Source organism: Cavia porcellus, unplaced genomic scaffold (genome assembly GCF_034190915.1).
Source record: "Cavia porcellus strain 051 isolate PalLab524CR breed Dunkin Hartley unplaced genomic scaffold, mCavPor4.1 scaffold_30, whole genome shotgun sequence".
NCBI lineage: Eukaryota > Metazoa > Chordata > Mammalia > Rodentia > Caviidae > Cavia > Cavia porcellus.
This window is the reverse complement of record NW_026947513.1, coordinates 22,790,550-22,815,247: the sequence shown is the minus strand read 5'-3', so window position 1 is coordinate 22,815,247 and position 24,698 is coordinate 22,790,550. Positions and strand designations below refer to the sequence as shown.

At 37.8% G+C, this 24,698-nt stretch overlaps 1 protein-coding gene and 1 non-coding gene across 2 annotated transcripts in view; both read right to left on the bottom strand.

Annotated features, from left to right (window-relative positions):
- Grxcr1 (glutaredoxin and cysteine rich domain containing 1) overlaps nt 1-24,698 on the bottom strand; it is a 79,918-nt gene that overhangs the window by 38,989 nt on the left and 16,231 nt on the right. The gene's annotated exons all lie outside the window — the stretch shown is intronic.
- On the bottom strand, nt 18,769-18,933 carry LOC111757339 (U1 spliceosomal RNA). Its single transcript, XR_002791710.1, has one exon. It is a non-coding gene; the product is annotated as a U1 spliceosomal RNA (small nuclear RNA).

Sequence of the window (24,698 nt, the reverse complement as noted above, 5' to 3'; positions counted from 1 at the left end):
ATTAATATTAGCAAATGTGTTTGCCAAGTGACTTGCTTTTTAACATAGAGAGCTCAAAGTTATAACCATCATCACTTTATAGTCACTCACTAGCATTCTGAAATGTTCCCCTGAGTGGAAGAAAAAAGGGGTGAAGGCACCAAACCAGAAATGTTACATCACTTTCCATGTTCCTCATGAGATGATGTTTGATAAGTGACCAAGGTCTATCATGTATGTCTCTGGAGTACAGGAAAGAGAAGGGAAGGGGAGGAAAGAGGAGAAGAGAGACATGAATGAAAGGAAGAGACAAGGGGAGGGAAAATGAATAGAAAAAGACATCGAGGCATCTTTGATGATTTTTTGAAGATTTGGTGTTTGTCGGAATTCACTGTGTGGACTTCTTGCCTGATGACTTGGAAACAGTAGGTAAGGCAAGGAACACCAGAGATTAAATCAGTAACTTGCATATTAATCTATTGTGTTCCTTAAATACACTTTTAAGTGAAACTATAATTATACTATTTTTATAACTGAACTAATTTCTATATACAAAGAGAAAAACATGTAAATATAATTGGCAAGGTTACTCGTTATAACAGAAGAGAGATTTTGCTTGCATGCATATTTAGAAATTGAGAGATTTTCCTGTTACTCCTGAACGGATTTCTCAGACTATAAACTGACAATACAACAGTATAAATTACCCAACAACTGTTGGTCAGCAGCACTTCTTGGGTTTATTAAGAAACAAACAAACAAAAAAATAAGCTCACTTGTCCTCCAACAACCAGCACACCCCAATGCCAGCTCCCATCTTGCATTAGCAGAAGATAAAAGGGAACAGAAGACCATTTGAGTAGGAAATTATTTGTCAGAAAAAGCAATCCCTTATCCACTTTTATGCCTCCTGATAGAGAAGTAAGGAAAAATGACTTCTCCACCAAATCAAGTCAGCAAAAGTCCAAGAAAGCCATTCAACATTGTTGAAAGGTAGATTTAAAAAAAACCAGACCAGGAACTCTTTCAAGGTTGGGTGTTATGGAACAACTATGTTGATCTCACTTCAGTAATTCTTTTGGTCAAGAGAAAAAGAACAGTAGAGAGGGAAGAGCAGAATGAAGCAACCTGCTTTCCTGCCTTGAGCTCTATGTAGCTGCAGGAGTATCTCACAGTTGACCACAGAGATGTCGTGGTGCTCCACATCCAAGGATACAGAGCTGCGATGAGAGTTTTGCAGCAGCAAGAGCCCTGGGGAGACATTTCTGGTGCAGAGGCCAGCAGTGTTAGTAAAAGAAAGTAAGGTGAGATGGAATTTCTATATTTAGAAGCCACTTAGTGGGAGGCCTCAAGAACTTCCCCATATCTCCACCACTGCCCTTCAGAGCCAGATAAAAGGGAATGCTGCCCATAATTTGCTTTTTTAGATGAACACTCCATTGTCATGTCTGTGCGCACAAAGACAAGGAGACATGACTAAACGAAACCTTCACTCTCATCTAGAGCACACTCTGAATGCTCAGTACTCCAAAATTAACTTCACTTGGCCCCAACCCTGCTTTGAAAGCCTGCAAGGGCTTCTTCCCTGGGCCCAGTTTCCTGAGGAGCACAACCTCAAGCCCCAAAGAATGGCCAAGCAGTTACTATAACAGATAGCAAGAGACAAAAATATTACAACAACAACATAAAAAATAATCAGAACATAAATATACAGGTGAAGGCCACTATCGGTGTGAAACAGATCTGGGAAAGGAAAGATAAAGATGCATAGAAAGAAGCAAGGGGCAGGAACAGTTCATCCCATGCTATCACATTAACACAAAAAATTCCAAGAAGTTAAAAAATTCTGAACTCCAATCTGGTCTTACATGGCATTATGAACATATAGGTAATAAGATAGGCTCATAAGATTAAGATGCAATATATGTATATGACATTGTACCGTGGTTAATGGGTTTAATTGGTTCCTTAATTCTGGGAAAGATAGCCACAGTTATGTTTGTCACCTAATGTGGAGTTCATAAACAGAAGCAAAATTTTGCCAAATTCTTCTTTTATCAAAATAAATTGTGAAGTGAAGCATTGGTGAAGAGATATTACTATATATATACCAATTCCCCATGATGAATGTATTGATTCTGTACTGCAAAAATAAAATAAAGGGCAAATTAAGTAAAATTTTAAAATGGCATTGACTATATGTTATTTAACATTCTGTTGGCTTGATTTATATTTCCTTAATATTTTTAGATGTAGTAAATCTAGGCCTCCATTTTTCTCTCATACCCTAAGCCTTACAGATATTAGGGGCAACAGTAGCATCTGTGGCAGTCAACCAGTGTTAGATAGAAGTAAATGAGAAACACTTGTCACTTCCACTTTTCTCTTCCCTGCAACACAGGCATGGGGACCTAAGAAAAGAAAAGTGAAGGAATGGAAGGCAGATGGTGTGTCCCAGGAGCGAGTTATACCCCCTTACCAACTCCTTCCAATCTGTACTAGTCAAGACACAATATCTGAGACCCACAATTTAAGGGAGTAATTTAATTTGGCTCACAGTTTCTGAAGATGCAGTCAATGGTTAGTTAATTTCAAAGCAGAAATGCCATAGCAGAAGGATATGATAAAGATGCTTAGTTCATGGCAGCTAGGAAGCAGAGCAGGAGACAATGCCAGAGAGGAAGGGGTGAGGGATAAGACACAGATTCCAAGGTCGTTCCCTGCTACCCACCCAGACACACCAGAAAGTGTGCTTTACCAATCTCCCAGGCAGTTCCTAAATCCAACCAAATTAACACCCCTCCCTAACTGTCACACATACCTAAACAAATAGGCAACGGGGAAAAAAAATCATTGAATGATATAAAACAGTGGAGACTTTAGTACCAGAAAACTCTAGAATCACTATAATTTGTCTGAAATATCAATGAAATAAGAGAGACTGGATAAAACATGTTTAAAGGTAGAGATCTGAAAAAGTCGGCCGGGGATATAGCTCAGTGGCACAGCACATTCCTGGCAAATATAAGGCCATGAGTTTGGTCCCTAGTACAAAAAAAAAGGAAAGAAAAGAAAGAAAGAAAAATTTAAAAAAACAAGTCAAACTCATGGAAACAGTAAAATAGTGTTTATCAGAGGAGGACAGTGAAGTTGAAAGGGTATTGGTCAAAAGACACAAAATTTCAGTTAGTCTAGAAGAATGAGCTTGAGAGATTTAGTGTACATTCTAATGACTATAATTCATAAAATTATGTTGTACACTTTCAATTTGTTAGAGAGTATTTAAGTGTTTTCTGTGTAAGAAATTATATGAAGATAATAAATGTGTTAATTGGCTTGATATATATTATATACCATAAATAATATAGTTTTTGTCAACTAAAATAAAATTTTAAAATACGACTAAAATATAAAGTTATTTATTATTTGCATTTTACAAAATTCACACTATTCAATAAACTGTTGTAGATGGACCAAGTGTGTGTATTTGCACATGTATACACACAACTCTATATACATGTTGCCTCCTTCCTCAAGCCCCTGAAAATTTCACCTAGAAAATTACGTACTGTCTTCCAATGGAGTATTTCCATTTAAAAGTTTCTGATATAACTCTGATTCCCAAATGTGAAACTCTCAAGAGAAAAAAAAGAATATCCAAAAAAGGGTAAAAAGTGGGAATGTGGAACAAATGAAGCTTGGGTGAACAGCTCATTGGCATTCATTTTCTGGAATACAGAGGAGAGGAAAAAAAAAAGAAGAAAAAATTATTGCAAACCCAAATGATACATAATCCCACAGCAAAGAGAATAATAGTGTATACATGGCCACTGCTCACTAAAGAAGTTCACAGGAGAAGAGGAAAGGAAGAAGCATTAAGGGCACCACAATAAGGCTTTAATTAGGATTAGTGTAGTCATTCAGTGCAGGCAGGGTGGAGCAACTTTGATTACCCAAGAATTATTTTTTAGAAATTCCATAAGAACTAAGAAAAAGAAGGTAGGAGAGAGGGAAAACCTAGACTCTGCAGGATCCATCCAATTTAATGACACAAGAGGATCCCTGGCTTGCACCTCACAGAATTGGGGTCTGCAGTGCATCTTCAGCACCCTCCCAAATCTGTTCTGCCCATCCCATGATGAAACATTTGCTAAGCCTTTATCCACATCACTATGCATTATAGTGCTAGCTGCTATTACTACCCTACACACTGCTCCAGCATTTGTATTTCATACTAGCTTTGAGCAACATTCTTCCCCATTTGTGCATTAAGTGCCATGGCAGCTGTAATAAATTAATTCTCACACTGGTACTATAAAGCCGTCTTGGCTGAATGAGCAAACATCATTAAAATATTTTAAAAGTTCCCTTGTTCAAGAAAATTGCTTGCTGTCATAGACTCAGTGTCTGAGCCCCACAGTCATCTCTTTCCTCTTCTCTTACAGCTTGCCGTTAGCTGATTCCAGGAAAGGCGACCAGTCCTGTAAGTCATTCACAAGTATGCCCACTGCCCTGTAATAAACTTCCTCACCCAGTGCTGCTGAAGAGGCAGTTTGTGAGAAAACCCTGCTACTGTGTGCCCCGTAATACCAAATGGGCTGCCTGCACCTCAAACCCCAGCAGATTTTGTGACTCCCCTCTTGGAGGTCTGTGGCTCATTACTTTGGGTCACAGAGGCCATGAGGCTTTGCATACAGCAAAAATTCCACACACATGCTGAAAACAGCCATGATAATTCCACATCTTACTGACTACAGTTCATAAAAATATATTGTAGACTTAATTGTTAAAACAAACCACAGATACATTGCACCACTCACACATGTAGAAATCAACAGATTTCTAAATCAATAGTATAGGGAACCATTACAGAAAGTAATATTTAGAAATTAGAATTTCCAGATATAAAGGATGGATTCTAAAAGCTGCTTTCTTTTGCCCCAGCATGTGTCATGTTCTTGAAAATGGCCTTATGACATTAACCCAGTAAAATGCATCATATATTCTAAGTGACCAATGAGAACAAACAAGAAAACATTCCCTGGGGAGTTTCATTATCAGATAAAGATTCCCTCTCCAGTCGGGCTGATGTGGTGACAGGTGCAGCAGTCAGGACACCATCTCGGATGTGAAAATGGCCTTTACCAGACACGAAGCTGCCTACTTAATCTCAGACCTCTCAGCCTTCAAAACTGTGAAAATAATTCTATATTCTTCATAAATTAACCAGGCTCAGGTGTTTCATTGTAGCAACATGAAATAAACTACCATAAATGATAAGGTTTTGACCTCTTAAGCAGTGCAGATTTCTCAAGCAGTCTCAGCTGGTTATCTTATTAAATACATGCCCTGATTCAGTAGTTCTGAGTGTGGTCAAAATTTTCTTTCTTTTTAATATTTATTTTTTTTTTACACAAGGCCTTGCTATGTAGCCCAGGCTGGCCTTCAATTCACAGTGATTCTCCTGCCTCAGCCTCCTGAGTGCTGGGATTATAGGTGTGCACCACCACACCACCCCCACAAAAAAATTCTGTCTTTCTAACTAACCTGCAGATGACACTGATAAGCTCATCCTGAGCAGGCTGACTGAAAAAGTAGTCTTATTTTTGGCAATTTTAGTGTATAAGGAGAAAAACAAACTTTCCTAAAACTAAAATCGCTATTGTTGGAATCAATAATTTTGACCTGTCACAAAGGTGGGGCTAGTGTGTGATGTATCTGGGGGGGTAAGTTTTGGATAAATAATGTGTTCATATAAAGCTGAACCCAAACCACTCTCTGGGCACATATAATTAAGGCTGGCTGTGCTGGAATTTTAAAGTGCCTATTCATCTGTTAGGTTCTGTATCTGATCTCATAATATTGAAAAGCTAAATATTAAATTGAAAGTTTCATGCACTTCCTTCCTTTCACTGGAATTCTCTAATTCTCATCTTATTTCCCTATTATAGGACTATGGTTTATACTTAATTCCAGTAGATCTTATGCCACTTGGAAACACTAAAGTAGTCTTTCTGCCAGAGTAGCTTCTTTTACAGTGAAATTCATTCATCCTAAGAAATTCTTGCCTAAGAAACCCAGTACACATCATCCCAACTAGCCACCTATTTCTGACATCATTTAATTAAAATAAGTGTCAGTGGCTCAATTTGTCACTCTCCCTGTGCAAGGGAGAGTAATCATAAGTCAGGAGTCACTGCTGCTCCAGGACGGGCTGCTGAGCCTCAGCTGGGCTGCTGATAAACCACATTTTCATTGGCAGATTTTCCAGCCTTTCATCGGGGATTAATTACACTGCAGGAGCAGTCTGCCTCATGCAACCAAACAATTTTCATTCATCAGCTGCGAGGGAGAGATTAATGAAAGCCACAATTTCCTTGGAATGAAACACTAAGCTCTTATTTGTGCTATCAATACTAGAGAAAATGGAACACAGTTTTTTCTCTTCCATGTATTTCTGCTTTCAGCAATGAAATCAGACTAGCTTCCATGAATGCCAAACACTACTTTTAGATACTATGTGGGTATATGTATGCGTGTATTGCATATATACTGTTAAATGCTAGAAAAATATATTCTGAAAACAATGAATGAAAAAAATTACAGCAGACATGTTTCTACATCTTTCCTTTTGAGGAAGAAACTTTTGCTTTTTTTTCTTCATCTTGCCTTCTTTCATTCTAGACTAACACGCTATTAGGTTAAAATATCAAACAAGGAGAATAAATTTCTATTGTCAAACATCATGTACACTAATGTATTTTAAATCTCCATTTAAGTTGTAGTTATCATGGAGAAAGACCTGGAGATGGAAGACACCAGAGGTTCTGGTCACTGCTAGGAGAATGATGGCTTTCTAATTCTGAATCGTAACACCCATCCTCCCAAATAAACAGATGATCAGTCAGGGTGATAGAGCATCCCTGTGATCCCAGTACCCCAGGAGACTGAGACAGGAAGACTGAAGTTTAATCCCAGCCTAGACAACTGAGTGACTTAGTGAAAACCTGTCTCAAAATAAAAAATAAAAAATGACAATGGAAGTGGTTCAGTGCAAATGTCCTGTATTCAATTCTCATTACCAAAAAAAAAAGAAAGAAAGAAAGAAAGAAAGAAAGAAAGAAAGAAAGAAAGAAAGAAAAGAAGATCAATATGGAACCAAAATAAAACCACACATGTTCCAAGCCTTTTGCATATGAGAAGCATAAGTCTCAAATTAACTAAAGTGGAAAAATATGTACAAAATTACAACAAAGCTCCCTCTACCACTATGATTAGGTTTGTATCCTAATTGTGTCCTAATAACATACCAGCAGCAATGAACAAACCTGTCACCAAGAATGTTTCCTAACACCATTCCACACCAGAGAAACATCTGATTCCTGGACAAGGCACAAAACGTGCCAGATAAGCATGTAACATCTTGTGCCCCAAAGTGAAAAAGCGCTCAGAAAATTGATGAAGTGGTATAGGTGGAAAAGAAATCAACACCAATTTCAAGAGGCTCCAAGCTGCCCCAGTTGAGGCACTTGGAACATAAGACACTGATAGATTATAATGCAGCAAATAAGAATTCATTAATCTACATATTGATAATAAGTAGATGAATACACAAAATAATTAAATAAGAGATCCTCCTTACAGAAAAGTATGAACTAATTTATGTTTTTAAAATCACTTGATAAACATGATTTTAAAGTTGTTTCAAGCAAAAATAATTAATGGATATATAAGCTTAGGTATAGGCATCTTATGGGAAACAATATATTTATACATGGCCAGGGAATATCTCAGTTAATCACAATGTGATAGTGTCTGTTTAGTAAAGAAATGAGACAATACATAATGAAGTTATCAAAATTAATATCATTAATAGAGAGACAGAAACACATATCTTCAGTCTTCAGATATGAAATTTCCAGAATATAACATCATTTATATAATGTCCCAGTCAGAATCAGAACCCAGGATAATGTGAAAAAAATCAGAAAAATTTTATTCTATGAAATAATTGACTTGATTTCTTCAAAATATCACTAGTTTGAAAGAGAAATAAAGGCTGAGGAACTATCATCTCAAAGTAGGACAAATATTAATTTGCTTTGTATTTGAGTCATGACTTCATTATTTTTTCTCTGTAGCCTTACCTGGCATTTGCAATTTAGCCTCTACTCCCTTGACTGATTGCTCACATCTGGGAGTCCTCTGTGTGCCTGAAGATGTCTCTTTCTTTATCATTAACTGGTTTATCCAATCTAGGCCAATTGCCCTCTGGACATTTTGAATGCTTTTATCTTAACAACCTCCTTTGCTGTTCTCTTGAGTTGAATCTAGTATTTTTGAATTCCAAATCTTTTTCTAAGGGGATAAAACAAAACAATAAAACAGAACAAAACAAAACTGCAAAACTAATATTGGACTTCAAAAGCAAGACACAAGGAAGTGCCCCACAGTTGCTGTACTGCACATGGAAATCCTCTAAAAAGGTGCTCAGAACACCAGGCCCAGGCCTAAAAAGTCAGTCAGTCAATACAGGCACTAAGTTGTTTTTGTACCTCAGTTGCTATCATCCCACCCTGTGTTTCTCCAAATCAGCTACTTGCCCACGTGGGGTGGGAGGCTCTTCTTGTCTCCCAGACTGTGCCACCTGGCTCACAGGAAGGGCGGGCTGACTTCTTAGATCTCTTCCCAGCCCATATGTCTGTCACTGGGTCATGGGAAGGGCAGACTGACTTCTTGATTCTCTTCCTGACCCACATGGCTTCCCTGAATTCCAAATCTTATCATCTGATATTTAACTTTCTGTGTTGCAAAAACATATGCTTGAGTAATTAATTTTTTTCTGAAATGATGCAATGTAGATAAATTCTCTTGAATCTTTGCACATACAGACAAACCTGTTCTGCACTTAATCAGTAATTCAGCTGGAAGTGGAAGTATATGCTCAAAATTATTTTTCTGAGAGATGTCCAGCCAAGATGGCATTGCATCTTTAAGTTTCGATATGGCCTAACCCAAGTACCTAGCAATGAGTGATAAAAATGAAAAGATAAACTTTTTTTAAAATCCTGAATTTTAAAAACATGATTTATACACATGCCAACTCTCCGATGAAAGTAATCATTATGCACTGCAAACAGGTACTAATAAACATTACAAAAAATTTTAAAAAACATAATGACTATATTGAAAGAAATGACTACACTCCAGAAAGAATGGCTAACATCAAGAAGTTAACCAATAACAAATGCTGGCAGGAATTTGGGTGAAAAAGGAACACTTCTCCATTGTTGGTGGGAGTGTAGACTGGAACAACACTATGGAAATCAGTATAGCAATTCCTCAAGAAATTAAGACTAGGGCTGGGGATTTAGCTCAGTGGCACAAGCACCTGCCTGGCAAGTGCAAGGTCATGAGTTTGATCCCTGGTACCCCCACCAAAAATAAATAAATTTTTAAAAAACTAAGACTAGAGGTTGCATTTGACCCAGCTATTCCCCTCTGGGCGTAGCTGAATTGAAAACATCTTACCACAACAAAATATGCACACCTATGCTTATATCAGTACAAATTGTAATAGCTAAATCTTGGAAGCAAATGCCCATCAACTCAAGAATGATAAAAGAGATAAGGTATTTTTATATAATGGAATACTACTCAGCCATAAACATTGATAAACTTGAGGCTTTGATACATAAATGGATGTAACTAGAAACCACATTCATAAATAAAAAAATCAGACTTGCATGTATAAACACTGAATTGTCTAGCTAGTATAAATAAAATCCAAAAGTTATAATAGATATAATAAAATGGAAGGAAACTGCTCAAAGGGAAATTTTATTATCTGTTTAACCTTGCATGAATCTGGTAACTTAGGCAATTACTTTTAGGATAACAATGTGTAATGTAGCAACTTATGTTTTGAAATCCTATATTGCTGTTGTTTTTGTTGTTCTTGTCATTGTCATTTTGCTTCTATTATTGTTTTTTAATTGTTTCTTGATTTTCCTGTTTTTTTTCTCTTTAAAATTAGAAAAAGAAATTCAAACATGGGAAAAAATGAAAAATAAAACATAAACAAAAAAAAACATGAGATACCATTTTAACAACCAGAAATGAACACGCACAAAACCATGAGCAAGAATGAAGCCACATACTTCTTACTGCAGTGGACTAGAACTAGACTCATGGATTGAAATGGGACAAAGCTAGCACTAATCAGCTGATGATGGGTATAAAGTTAATAAGCTCATTAGCTGCCTAGAAATACAACTTGCATGAGATGTGTGGAGATACAAGCAGAGGCTTGTAAACAGAACCTGAGCTGAGCCATCCCCTTGTTTTGTAATGAGATCTCATACATGCTGAGTTATCATCACAGAACAGCCATCCTTTTTCATCATTTAAAGTGTGGCTCTAGAAAACTACCAAACAGGGACATGAATGAAGAAAAACAATTCCCCTCTGTTCACGACAAGCCTGCACCTTCTAATGCCAGCTGTGTGTTGAAATGAGCTCTAAGAAAGACACACAATACAGCTGAAAGGGACACAGCAGCACAGTTTGCAGTTAGACTCACAGTTCAGGTCCTCACGATACCACCTTTCTCACTCTTCCATCCCTGCTACGGTTACCAGATCTGCATAGATACTGGGTTTGCAGCAGGTAAAATTTAACAAGGTTTACCATACCCTGCTTCACATCTCTTCCTCCTATTCCAAGAGTGGACTTACAGTCCACTTAACATAGATGAAGACTACAGATCTGCTTCCCTGGGCACAGCTAAGGGTGTGATATGCTGCCTTATTAAAATGATGAGGTCTGAGGTTTCTATTTCATATTACAGTATTAGAACTTTAGTTTCCTAGTATCCCAATAAAGTTTACAAGGTAGTAAAAGCAACATACAGGGGAGCAATGAAATCACTGCACAAACTGCTACAGCTGTCACTGTTGACCAACACACAGAACTGCATATGAAGAGCTCAAGACTGTCATTTGAAATGGAGTTTACTACCACACACATGAGCTTATGCATCCATTTGCAATGAGATTTTACTTCCTGTGTTTGGTTTTTTCCCACACAAAGATTCATACACTTCTTTGAACATTTCAAAATTCATTTAAAGCAAATCAAAACGTGCTAATATGTAAAACGAAAAATAGATTCTACCAGATTATCTCCAGGCTCTTTTCTGAACAGTTTTTATGACTTCATGAAAACAAATATGATTTTGGATACACCAGCAAGGATTTCTTTCCAACCTACAGACTGTTCTTCAATGCAGCTTACACATTTATGCTATATAATCTCTCCAAATCACTATGACACTTACTTAAATAGCCCCTTTTAAGGTATCTTTTTTTTTTTCAGAAATTCTTTTTTTTTTTTTTTGTCTTTTTCATTTTTATTGGTACCAGGGATCGAACTCACGACTGCCTGCTTGCAAGGCAGATACTTATGCCACTGAGCTAAATCCCCAGCCATGTGAACAAGACACTAATAAATTATAGCAATTATATGCTAATGACTATATCAGGATAATCAATAACCATAATTATACAGGGAAACTAAGACACGCCATCACCTTATCTGTGTCTATTCCCAGAGTTATTTCTGACTTTGTATCCTCACTTAAAATTCAAAACAGCTTTCCAATTTTGTCTCTCACCATTTCCCACACAAACCCTGGGCTACTAGGGAACTGGCTAGCAAGCATATATTATACTTCTGCTGAAAGACCAACTTCCATTGTTAAAGTGGGTTTTATCATATGTAATATAATTACTATATGCCAGACATTGTTCTAATCTCCAGAGATGCATTGGGTAGTTTTTCTTTACAATAACCACATAAAGTAAGCATATTACAAACCCCAGTTTATAAACAAAGAAACCAAAACAGCCTACAATTACCTAGCTAATGGGTAGTATGTGACCTAGAAATTTGAATTTCTTCCAGTCACTGCTGCAAACCCTGCATACACTGCCTAATTCAAATCATTTCTACTGCTCGCAAATCCTCTTGTTCTTTTAGCCCCAGGATATCTTGGACTCTTTGGTTAACATAGAAAATATATTTTGTTTGTAAACAGAAAATAAGGAGTAAAAATAAAAAATAGAACAGATTTTCAAAATGGGTTAGTAGGAGAGTAACAATAATTAATGCATTGCATATTATTATCTTCATAGTAATTAGAGTACAAGATATAGGCATGAGATATTGTCCAAATAATATTAGCCTAAATCGTTCTTTTTCAGTGAACTAAGAGAAACTAGCTGTTTTACTGTTTTAACTATCTTGTAAATACATTTTTTTCTTCTCTCTTTCTTCCTTTCCACTTTCCTCCCATCACAGTTTCTCTTTTCTTTTGAAAAAATTTCTTCTTGATTCACAATATGTATTGTACACTTGTGGATCATATTTATTCACTCAGCTTGTCACACTAGTGAAACAGTCTGATGTTTACACATGTGGGTCTGACTTCACTTATCAGTATGGTCTCAAGTTGCATTCATTTACCTATTAAAGTCTCAAATTTATCCTTATTTATGACTGAGTAGTCTCCATTATTTTATCCATTTTTTTGATTGTTGGGCTTTTGGGTTGTTTTTAAGATTTAGCGTATTACAAATTGTGCTGCATATAATCACTGTGGTCTGATGTTTTTAATTCTTCTGGGAAGATACCCATAAGGGAAATGGCTGGGTCAAAAGAAAAAGAGCTGGGTTTAATCCTAGTTTTTTAAAGAAATATCCACATTGACTTCCACAGTGGTTGTACCACTCTACACTCCCACCAACAGTGGAGAAGGGTTTCTTTTTCACTGCAGCCTTTCCAATGTTCGTTATTGGTTGATTTCTTGATGATAGCCATTCTTCCTGGGGTGAGATGTAATCTCTGTGTTTTAATTTACATCTCCTGGATGACCAATGATGCTAAAGTTTTTATATATTTATTTTCCATTTGTATTTCTTCATTTGAGAAATGTATATTCACCTCAGATACCCATTTTGGGAGCAGGTCCTTGAATTTGGAAAGTCTATCTTTTTCAATTCTCTTTATGTTCCAGATATAATTCCTTTACCGGAGGGACAACTGACTATAATTTTTTCCCACTCTGTGGATTTTCTTTCCACTCTGTTGGTGATTTTTTGTTGCACAAAAGCTCTTTATTAAAAAAATAAATTTTAAAAAAAGCTCTTTAAATAGGTGAGATCCATTTGTTGACTCTTTGTAGTATTTCTCATGCAGTTTGTTTTGAAGTCTCTGCCTATATCTACGTCTTCAAGATTTCTACCTCTAGAAAATTTATTTTCTGCTTCCTACATCCTGATTCACTTATGTACTACCTTGTAATCTTTTTTGTATTTCCTTGTATTTCCTCTTCTTTTATTACTATCATTTTATGTGTTTGTGTAATATTCTCCTATCTAATTCCTAGCATTAAGAGTCCTGTGTTCATTGTTTTGTATTACTTATTTCCTTCAAGTTGCATTGTTATTGCTTGGTTAATTATATGTACCTGAGGCATATTTAGATATCGGGTAGTCTTTCAAAATATATACATATTTTAGCGATTTGAAATAGCCTTAAATTAGACTTGGTTTTCTTTCCTGACAATATATCAGTTTTAGCTCTTCATTTCCATATCACAATATACTTACTTATTTACCCCACAAGTACTTATGGAACATTTATTGTATAACCAAGTACATATTCGAGCTACTTGAAATATGGAATTAAAAACAGTAGAGCCCCTTACAGATTTCCTGAGGAAGCTGGATAACAAACAAATTTCGGTGTCATATCTTTGCGTGTTGTAATAAGGACATTAGCATAACTATAATACAGATGTTATAAAAATGTAGAAATAGTTAACCCTCACTGGGGGAAATCATGCATGCTTCCAGCCCAGAGTCATATCCAAGGCTGGTTTAAAATATTAAATTAGTTGTTAATAGATCACCTATTATAATGACTATCCTGACAATCCCTGTAATATTTCATCCAAAGTCAAGCCTATTGACTTCATTAAAAACTCTGGCCTCTAAGACAATGTCTTATTATTCAATTATACACCATGTTAATGTTAGTAAAACTGATTTTAAAGCACTTTTGTACATGAAAAAATATTGAATTAATTTCCAAAGGAGAAAGCAGCGTCCTTTTAAGAAAAGAGATCAGCTTGGACAAAACAAAACAAAAAAAATCAAACTATATACAATGGTGTTGTGTGATTTGGATGCCTGCATGAGCATGTGAAGGAGATAAGGGTGAGCATATTCAGGGCTGAGGCCAGGGGTATCAGAATGGAGAATCAGGAGAGCTTCACTAGCTGTGTGTGCATGCATGCGTGTGTGTGTGTGCACACACGTGTGTGTGTGTGTGTGTGTGTATGTGTGTGTGCTCACTGACTCTTGTTCCTCCTCACATCCTGTTGGCTTCATGTTGGAATCTAGCCACCATTTTAAAGAACACTTTCACGTGAACTTGAAATCGCTTTATGAAGACAGAAACTCACCAAGAGCTTGTCCACAATCATTTGCTTTATGATCTGGATATTTTCTAATTTCTTGATGTGGAGTTGGAGGCAGCCGGAAAATGCCCATTTAATTTGAAAACCCATTTAGACCAGAATTACGGGAAGATTTAGGTCTCTTGGGGAAACTCCATAAATTTTTCTCCTTGCTTCTGCTAGATGGTGTGGATTGTAATAGGCATTCAAGACAACACCCAGAATCCTTGCAGTGATTCAGAATCAAACCCTGCTTGTCTCTGTTTTGTCTCCTTCTCTTTCTCTCTTCCACATTCCTCATGCCTTCCCTCCCAGCCTGCCATAACTTCTCCCAGTAAACTCTCTGAATCCAAATCCTTAGTTCATTTTCTGAGACAATTACAAGCCACTGTACCAGACAGAGAAGTCTGATTTAAATGTAACTGCTGCACAGAACCATTGTTTTGTTTTTAGCTATGGAGCAAACAGGATCAGGTTTGCACTTGTAAATGGCAGGACTAGCGCTGCAAAATAAGAAAGCACTTTCTTTCCCTCTACTGAGACATAGACATAAAGCTATTACACACCCAGGAGGTTGATGGATTTTCAAATGAGAAAATAACAATAATAACCCTAAAAATTGACTAACCAGATGGCGTTTTGTGATTGCAATTTAGGAAAAGGAAAATGTGCAAGGGTTCACTTTAGCTCTGTGATAAATTATTATGTGCAGTCTGCTTTGACTTTGGAGAATTGGTAAATTTATAAAACCTAAAATTGCTAAATTTCTGAGTACTTGGCAGTCCCCTCCCCAGCACAGAGACCACTTCCCACAGAGTGGGTCCCTAACTACTCACAACTCCTGGCAACCAATTCTCGCTTTTCATTGTCTCTCAAGATGCATCTGCCTTTCAATGCTTTTCAATTAAGTGTGTCTGTAAGAGATCCCGGTGAACTGAACTCTGATTTTTTTTTTTCCCCGCTCACTAACACGCCCTTAACTCCAGATGATGTCATTTTATATTAGCACCATGTAGTAGATGACCGTCCCATATCTGATTTGAGTGCTGGCTATAATTTCAGCTATTCCTTCCTCTAGCGGATTTTCCTTCAGATATATGGAGGCCATATATCCAGGAGACAGGAATGGGGACTGATAGCCATAACTGCTAACCTTTAAAATCTCATACTGGTTGTCTAGTATTAATAACATTTTAGTAATACCTGAGGAGCAAGAAATCATAAGTATGAGGGATGTTTTGATAAATAAAACATGCATGCTTCAGAGCACAAGACAGAAACCTCACAAAGATCCTAGCAGAAGTCAAAAAACTTGCAACATCTCATGAATTATTGGAGTCTGACGTATGTTGAAGCCACTTCTCAGAAGGAAAAAAGGTATGATTTTTTTATCTTCTCTTTCTAAGAAGCACTATGCTTGGCAGATCTCTTCAGGTTTTAGAATCCGTTTACTATGGAGCACAAAAAGGGCTGCTGGTTTTGAGTAGAGCCTGCAAAAGGAGTGACTTTTCAATTACTCCAGGCTGAGATGCAAGGATCCCAGAAGATCTCACATGGCCAGAATTTTCTACATCAGAGAAGGGCACTCTACGGAGTATCTGACTAGCTTTAGTAGGAGAGTTGTGACAGCACCCCCAGGCTCCTGTATCAAAACCATGGCATACACAGGGAATAAAGACACAGCATTTGAAAAGCAGCTTCTGCTATAGTCTGGGCCCTAGTGGAAACGCAGCACCTACTCTACCAAGTCATTAGAACTATCTCTTAGCACCTGTAACATGTGTACTGTCACACTTACACAGTCACAGGTCAGACAGGCATAGCAGCAATTCAGGCTGGAATAAAGGGGGATTATCTAAGATAAGGACTCAATGGGTTCAAACTCAGGCAAGCTGTACACAAAGGAATAAATATCACTGTGCCATGTACTATACCACCCTGTGATGCTACCTGAGAGAACATTAACACAGCACCATGAAGCATAGCAGATGCCTGTATTTGGACATGTCACCTCTGGAAAAAGTGGGCATCATTCTTCAGGATGCCACTTACACCTAACCCAGTGGTTATTACATGATGCTGTCTTGGCAACAGCTGGAATTCTTGAATCTAGGAACCAATAGGAAGAGCCCTATTCTCCATTAACCACAGTTGTCTAACTGAGGAAGTATGTTTTAAATCCCTGCAATGTCAGGCATTTTTAGCCCAAATCCGTGATCTCAGTTGGAAGATCTTCTTCCAAGCAACACAATGAGTGTCATAAATCTTAAACTGCTGTGCCATCTAGTCACTTTGTGCTCATAATGACAAATTATTGAGGTAGTATAAATAGGAATTAACATATCAACAAATATAATTGACCCCATCATAAGAAGGTAGAAATATCACTCTACATAAGGGGCAGGGAGAAATATGTCTGGTACTCAAGTGCATCTCTTGGTACTCACAAGGGGTTAAATATGACCGGAAAGTACAGCACTGCCATCTGACACAACAGTGATTAGAATTAAACATTGCAGTGACTGAGAAGATGTCACCCAACCACTGAAGTTACCAAAATGAGCAGAAGCACTAGCTAAAGGCATCAGGGAATAATATGGATAGAAAAAGAGAAAATAAGTACTGGTTAGCCCTTTAAGACCAATGGCAGTTTGGAAGCTGTCATTTATCCTACTAACTTGGCCACTCATCATTGTCAGGCTGGGCCTGGATGGAATAAACCTTGAATGTGAGAGAGCAAATGAGTTGGAACAGGGCAAGAAGTGGACTGTGGTGAATGTTCTCAGACTCCCAGCAATGTCCCAGCTAATTGTGAAGATTAGCTGCTAAAATACACAGCCAGTAGCCAACAAGACTGACACAGGCATATAACGTGCCAGTCCAAGACTCAATCCATGCAGCAACTTGTATCCCAGAGCACCCATGTGTCTGATCTCTAGCCAAGATGATAACTTTTTTTGCTTTCATTCCTGCTCTAACCTGCTTAGTGTACCTCCTCTCTTTGGTGAGTGGTTCCTTAACAAGTCATTTTTCATAATCCAATACAATTGCCACTTTTAAGGCATTCAACTTAAGACAAAGGAGATCTCTGGATAAGAGAAGTAGGGAAAATAATAGGAAAAATTTCAGAGAGTCAAACAAATGAAGGACAAAATATTTTGGGACAAATATCTTCATTGTCCTTTAAATTACTTGGGGGTATTGTCAGCTCCCAGCATGCAAAATGAGTCGATATCCATATCACAAATCAATTGTGAGATTTAAAAATTATAAAATACAATATTACAATATACAATTATATAATACAATATTATAAGAGAAGTACCTGAGGTGATTTCTGTTCGATGTAAACATTCAATAAAGGTTGCTATTGTTAATAAGAATAACAATAGGGCCAGGGATTTAGCTCAGTGGCATAAGTGCCTGCCTGGTAATCATGAGGTCCTGAGTTTGATTCCTGGTACAAAAAAAAAAAAAAAAATACACTTCCATGCTTAAAAGTAACAATATTCTTTTTAAATAATTCAGAAAGAAGAACAAGCTTGTTCACAACTAGCAGAATCAGAGATCAGAGGCAGCACACTACAAAGACTTGCTGAGCGTGGGTCTGTCCTGCTCCACTCTCGGAGAGCGACTCAGTCATTATTCTCACCTGTGCAACAAGTTCCAGCCCACTGACTGCACAGCCCCGGAGATGATCAGCTTCTGAGGCAGAGAGGAAAGAAGGAGCTTGGGAATAAATGCTGTGACTCTGTAGTCACTGCATGCTGGTTTGGGTCTAATGTAAACAATCAAGAGGAAAAATGCAAAGTCATGTGCACTGTTTTGAGGACATTCTTTCCATTTTGAGTTGTTCAGCTTAGATAAAATATAGCATGTGGCTGTTTAAAATTCCATAATTAGCATCCTACTGTAGATAGAACAGATAACTAACACAGGTAACTATAGATAGATAGCTATGATATTAACATTTTACCATTTTATCATATTACATTTTTTAAAAGACATGAAAATAGAAAAGCACAAGAAATGACAAAGGATATGTTATGAAATAAGGTTATGAAATATGATCACTATGAAAGCACTTTTGTTATCCAATTTTGCTTATGAATACAAACCATTGCTTACCTAATCTTTTATGAAGTTTAGGTAGTTGAAGTGTTATAATAATAAAACTTGTCAGACAAAAAGCTCTGAGCCTGACAAAATATAGATGAAAACCCTGTATTTCAAAATAAAAATAAATAAATTAATAGTAATTTTTTTAACATGAGGAAGCACAAATACAGTTCCCACCACCACCACAAATTTTGCAATTGAGTTTTCCGCATTTGGGTAAATCACAGGGTCGACACATCTGCAGTGCAGTGGATAAGCCTCATTCTGTGGAAACCACCTTTGTGATCATGGTCTCTCCCCTTCCAGGTAAGTATAATATTACATTTTTTAAAAAGACATGAAAATAGAAAAGCACAAGAAATGACAAAGGATATGTTATGAAATAAGATCACTATGAAAGCACTTTTGTTATCCAATTAGCATGAGTCAATGTGAACCAAGCTACATACAATAAAAATTAAGTTGTTTCCAAATTCTTGAACAGTGATGTGACACATACTGTTACTTATTTATCCAACAACTGTTTCCAATCCCATCATGCAAATCATGTTATGGTGTTCAGTAGAAATAATACCAGTTAATCACTTTTCTAGCATCTTATTATTATAAGAAATGTCTCTATAAAATGTAGGAGAACATTTGGGAAGTTTCTGGAATTCTCTTTTCCTATTGGATAAAAGAGACGTATCTATAAGGAATAATATCTTGGGGCTGGAGATTTAGCTCAGCGGCATAAGCGCCTGCCTTGCAAGCAGGCAGTCGTGAGATCGATCCCCGGTACCGATAAAAAGGAAAAAGACACACACAAAAAAAGGAATAATATCTCGTATTACCTTCCCCCTTTTATTTTTGACTATGGCTAGCTCTAGGCTGCAGCAACCACTTGGATCCCTGAAAGAAACATGGCAAACAAACCAAGAACGATGAAGCAGAACAGGAGAAAATGTCCACATCCTTGGTCACATTATCAACCCTCTGAACAGAAATTCAGAAGAGGAACTTCTTACATAATTTGATAATAAATGTTTGCATTTCAGGCCAAGACTAGCAGCACACTCTATGGCGTGTAGTACAACACATCCCATAGAGATACAAACAATGCCTGGATTGCTATGAAAAGGCATTAGAAAACAGCCCAGGCCAACACTAAAGAAGAGACTGAGTCTGTGTTTTTCCTGAGGGTCAAACAAGGCTTTCAGGGTGACAAGTGTTGCAGAGAAATACTCAGACACAAAGGTACAGAGGCTGAGGTACAATGGCGGTTGGCTGAGCTCTTGGGGACAGAGCCAGGCGCAGCAGAGCCAGCCTGGCAAACACTTAGCCTTGCAGAAACAGTAGGTGAAAACTAAGCAATCCAAGACAAATGCCCAAGTGGGGGGCCAGAGCAAAGACAGGATCACAAACAACGGACTTGGCTTCAGGAAAACAGGTTTGAGTGGCAGCAGTTGAGCCAGTTTTAGAGGCAGCAGATGAAATTCCCCAAAGGGAAGTACATTCTGCCACGAAAGCTTCCAGTACCATGATACCTTCAAATGAGCTATCCAAGGCTTCTCACATAGCATTAGATGTAAAAGATGCTATTTTAGGGGAACAAGATCTCTGTAAGATTTATAGAGTTGTTTCAGATATCTCAACTCTGTCCTCCAATTAGCACCTGAGTACTTATACTTTTACAGTACCTATATCTTCATATATCTCATAAGGACAAACATTCTGTGAGAACAGAAACAATGCTGCATTCATCTGCACTCTCACTGCCTAGCAGAGGGCTTTGTAAAACTTGATTCAAAATTTGTTAAGGACACAACACTTAGAGTGTGCCAGGCATCAATGCACAAATATCTCATTTGTGTCATAGCAGACATTTGCTATTGTTATGATTGTCGTGCTCACTTACCAGTAGAGCAGATGAGGTTTACAGAAGTATACTTCTGCAGAATACACTACTAGAAAATTGTAGACTACATTTGTACAAGCTCATCTCCAGTAGATAACAGTACTATTCCTAATAGAAAGAGAATAGTTTAATCATTTAAAACACTTCTAGGAACAATGATAATTTTCTTTCTCCCTCACAATTAAAAATGGGACATCAGTTCCTAAATCCCTGAGTAATCCCTTGCTCCAGGGAGTAACTTATAGAGCTATGTCTTCAAAAGCCTGGATATAGGGCAATAGGGGTAATAGGATATAGGGGTAATAAAGTTGCAGAGTCCCAAGAGTTGGAAAAGATGAGAGTAGGTGTCCTGGGACAGATCTGACGTGTAGGGCCATAGGAGCTGTCGGATCAGTGAGGCATCATGGAACTGCAGGAGCAATGGCAAAGATGGAACCACCAAGACCCCTGGACCACGACCATCCCTGGGTTTTCCGTGCCCTTGAAAACCTGCATATCTATTAACAGTGGGTGGGCAAAGATACTGAATGATAACTAACATAAAACTTCTCCCTCACTCATGCAAATAGTACTCAAAGGAAAGTTTTCATTAGAAAAATCAAGTCAGATGATGTTTGCAGCAGAAGTCAGGTGTACATCACATTTATGAGAGAGAAACAAGGAGGGAAGGAGAAAGGAAAGGAGTCTTATTCACACAAAATAAGTAGCAACCTGATGCCCATCCAGGCCTAAGTAAGGTGAGTTTCAGTTCTTATAAGCTCCCTTCACCTTTAGTAACCTTGAAGTAACAATTTCATCTCCAGAAATTCTTCATATAAATGTAATTGAGTAAGGAGCAGAACACATGTGCCTTAAAGATACTGTAGTAAGGACAAGATTAGAAGAAGAAGAAAAAATAGCCTCAACCACCATCTGGGATGTAGAGAAAAAGAGAGAGAGACCTATAAAACTGCATCTTAAATTTTTATTATTTTGTTTCTTGTGTCATTAAAAAGAGGCAATATCCTCAGTTAAGGGAAATTGGTTTATGTGTGGCATCCTTGTAATCGATTTTTGAATGCATCCTTTAATTGAGAAGTATGTGTGACCATTAATCCTGATAGGTCTTCATTTGATTATGAAACACCTAGGAGATTAGTACAGCATTTTCCTAGATGTGCGTCTGCTGGGTGATGGACATGTGAGCTGGAGTACTATACACAGTCACTCTCCTATGCCTCAACGGCACTCTCTTCCTGCTCTGTTTCCCAGTCACCATGAACAAAGCAGCTTTGCTCCATCACACACTTCCACCATGACATCTCTGCCTTGGAGGGAGCAGATGATGGGCTAGAACTAGGACAATTTCAACTTGTCCTGTAGGTCATGAGTGTTAGGCACTGTGTCTCAGAAAGGAGAAAGCTGACTAAAAAATGTACATGAATGTACTATTAGGTCTGAGATAACAAGCACTCAAAGAAACAAATATTCAAACTCCAAGAGTCCACTGCTTCTTTTGGATTATGAATGAAGTTTCGTTAGTTTTAGAGTCCACCACACACACCACCACCAGCAGCATCCCCCAACCAGTACTGTTGAGTATTTTCATAAGCTCAACAGTTTCCACTAAGAAAATAAACTCTGTCTCCCCAGAGATCACAGATATTGCCCTGTAAGTGTAAAAAGAAAAATTGTCTTAGTCTATATTCTGTTGCTATCACAGAATATCTAAGACTGGGTGATTTGTAATGGAATGAAATCTATTAGGATGATGATTTTGGAGGCTGGGAAGTTTAAAACTGAGTCACAGATTTGGCAAGAACTTTATGCTGCTACACAACATGTCAGAGAGAAGGTATAACAACATAAGAGAAAAAGAGGTCAAACTCCCTCAGAAGCTACCTGTTTGTGTAAGAGAAGCATTAATCCATTTATAAAGCTTATAAAGTCTTCATTTCTGTGGCCAAAGCACATCCAACAAAGATCCACCTTCCAACACTGCCACACTGAGGAATCAAAATTCTACTACATGACTTTTTGGGTGACATACTAAACCCACAGCATTTATTCTCTGGCCCCCAAAATTTACATCCTTCTCACAATGCGGAAGATACACAAGCCATCCAAAAAGTCCCAAAACCTTAACTCATTCCAGCATCAACTGAAAAGTTTAAAGAACAAAGTCACTTCTGAGATTAGCACCAAATTTCTTTCAGCTGTGAAACTTAAACAAGTCATCAATTCCTAATATACAATGGGCTTGAGGGAAAGGTATAAGATAGATACTCCTACTATGAAGAAGAAGATAGGCAAAAAGGAATTACAAGCCCTAAGAAGTCCAAAACCCAAAGGGGCACTCCATTGAAACTAGAGCATACTCTTTTGTTCTATATGACACTTCCAGCCCCTATGTCTATTTTAGGCTCTACCCATCTTCAGGCTCTCTGGGAAGTTTCACACTGGTGCTTACAGCTTTCGCAGGTCAGCATTGAGCATTCCTGGTGACTCTGAAGTTCTAAGGCCTCACAGACTGGGCCTTCCCCCGAGGGTTCCACCAGGCATAGGAACTCTCTGGGATGCTCTGCTTCGGTGACAGGATTCTGCCTGGGCCTACAGACTGAGTGTGAGCTCTTTGAAGTCTAAGTAGAAGAAACTGCACCTCCTGCATGCCTACAGAATTAACACCACAGGGACAGCGCCAAGTTTTATGACTTGCACTTCCAGAATGGTAGCCCAAGCCACGCAGAGTGGTAGTCTCACCCATGACCTGGATGAAGGAGTATTTGCCCCAGATAAAGAGAAGAGTCCTAAACTGATATAGAATCCTCAGAATTACTCTGTCTTCCAGATCACTGGAGCTATGGTGAAGGGGGCAACTTGAAGATTTCTAAAATGTCTTCTTTTCCCATCTTTTTTATGATTAGCAACTAGTTCCTTTCATTCATGTTAATCTCTTTAGTAACTACCCTTCTCAGCAACATCCTTCTTCATTGTTCTGAATACCATTTTAAACTCTTTATATATTCTTGAATTTTCTAAATTTTTACTCTCTCCTTCCCTTTTACTTATAAATTTTATTTCATTATTCACTTAAAAGGGACCACAGGCTCTTTAAGCACTTTGTTACTTTGGTATTTCTTCTGCCAAGTGTCTAAATCATGGATTTAAGTCCTGCTTCTCAGGAAGCACTCTGGTGTAGAAACAGTTCTGCACCAGAACTGTAGAGTCAAACTCTTTGAAACTTTATAACAGGAATGGCCTTTATACCAGTTCCCAATGAAATAGTCTTAGTTTTCATCTCTGAGATATCATCAGAATGACCCAAACTGTCCACATTTCTATTAATGTTCTCATTATAGTCACTTAAGCGCTTCCAGGATGTTCATAATGTTTTACCTTCTGCAGAGTCCTCACAACACTTGCTCTGAAAGCTCTTTGTGTGACATTCTAGCTTTTTCTAACATTCACTTCAAAGCTTCTCCAGCCTTTACCCATCACCCAATTCCAAAATTACTTTCACATTTGATAGCAACAGCTCCCTTTCCCACTACCAATGTTCTGCCTTATGTTGTCTGTGGCCTTAACAGAATTCTGGAGAGCATGGGGACTCCAAGATTAGGTGACCATGTATGATAAGAACCTCACTGCGTTTTATATAAGGAAGTCTGAAGGGGAGAGATGGCACATGCACTCAAAAGAAAAGCAAGCTGAGAGCTGTGATAGCTAACCCATTCTTTTAAGAAAGGCATGAGTTCCATTAACTCTACCCCAATGATCCAACCCTCCTTCTCAACCCTGCCACACTGAGGAATTACGTCCCCAAAGTGTGAGTTTTCAGGAGACACACTCAAATCATATTAAGGATGCATGAGCCCTTGGAAATGAATGGCTTCCTTTCTGAACAAAGCTCTGGCAAGTAATCCTACAAGTAATGTTACAGAACCATTCTTAAAGAACTTAGCAAGGGGAACCTGTGGAGTCCCCTAGGGAGGATGCAGACTGTATTGTAACCATTTTCCACCATTTATCTCTCCCCTCTTTTCATATCTTTCTCTTTATTCCTAATACCTTTGGTTTAAATGTCAGTTTCTAAAGTTACTAAAGTTTTTTGCTTTCTCACTAGAGATGTTTAATATCATTTAAAGTAATATTTTACTTATGTGGTATGTATTACTCCACACTGTAAACTTGCCATGATCAAAA